Source organism: Schistocerca serialis, chromosome 1 (genome assembly GCF_023864345.2).
Source record: "Schistocerca serialis cubense isolate TAMUIC-IGC-003099 chromosome 1, iqSchSeri2.2, whole genome shotgun sequence".
In the NCBI taxonomy this organism is placed as follows: Eukaryota; Metazoa; Arthropoda; class Insecta; order Orthoptera; family Acrididae; genus Schistocerca; species Schistocerca serialis.
This window is the reverse complement of record NC_064638.1, coordinates 573,922,953-573,924,040: the sequence shown is the minus strand read 5'-3', so window position 1 is coordinate 573,924,040 and position 1,088 is coordinate 573,922,953. Positions and strand designations below refer to the sequence as shown.

The window sequence follows — 1,088 nt, the reverse complement described above, 5'->3', positions numbered from 1 at the left end:
GCCACGCGAAATGTGGCAAGGCGCCCCAGACTCCACGGCTACCCCACGCGGCTGAATTTTATTTAGTTTTCACTGAGCGTATAATTAGTTTCTTCTCGCATTTCATTAGATTCATTTTCAATATTTCAAGTCCCGTGTTGCATTCAGATTAAAGTTTTGTTTCACGACACTGTTACATGCGCAATACAGGGCCAACAACGGTCAGTATTGCTCAGCAGTTGAGAACACGATACAAAAGTACACGCTGCACAAAGAGAAAGTTTTTGAAAAAAGAATATTCAACATTTTCATTTATAGATAAACTTTTATAGAAAGCCTACAGGGGCTACACTCAGCCTCACGGTGGCAACTGAGAGGGTACTTGGACGAGAAGTAGGGGCGCCAGGATCTGCAGGGCCGATATCGGCCGAAAGAGCTTTGTGGTGACCCACGCCGCTCCATACAGCATCCAAATGACGATGCTGACTGGGGACGAAACGGTGGTCGATCGGCCCTGACTAGGTCGTTTGCGGCCAGAACGGCGGTGCTATACATATTTCAGAGTGAAAGCTGCGACCAAGTTTCAATCGAAGCTTTTATCATGTTAGCTGAAACAGTCTCAGCTGATGGTGGCTATGTTGTTAAATAAATGGATATGATGTACGAATCTTAGTGGGAAACAAAGAACACCGCTATAAAGACCTGAATTTTGCGAAAATCCGCTTCACTATTAGTCCGTGGTGTAATTCTTAAGTGTTAGCTTAGCCAACGGCCTTGCCGCAGTGGGAACACCGGTTCCCGCTAGATCACCGAAGTTAAGCGCTGTCGGGCTGGGCTAGCACTTGGATGGGTGACCATCCGGTCTGCCGAGCGCTGTTGGCAAGCGGTATGCATTCAGCCCCTGTGAGGCAAACTGAGGAGCTGCTTGATTGAGAAGTAGAGGCTCCGGTCTCGTAAACTGACATACGGCCGAGAGAGCAGTGTGACGACCACATGCCCCGCCATATCCGTATCCAGTGACGTCTGTGGGCTGGGGATGACACGGCGGCCGGTAGGTACCGTTGGGGCTTCATGGCCTGTTCGGGTGGAGTTTATATTAGGTTAGGTTT

At 49.1% G+C, this 1,088-nt stretch overlaps 1 pseudogene; it reads left to right on the top strand.

Moving 5' to 3' along the window:
- Positions 1 to 743: 743 nt before the first annotated feature.
- On the top strand, positions 744 to 861 carry LOC126427117 (5S ribosomal RNA; annotated as a pseudogene).
- Positions 862 to 1,088: the final 227 nt, after the last annotated feature.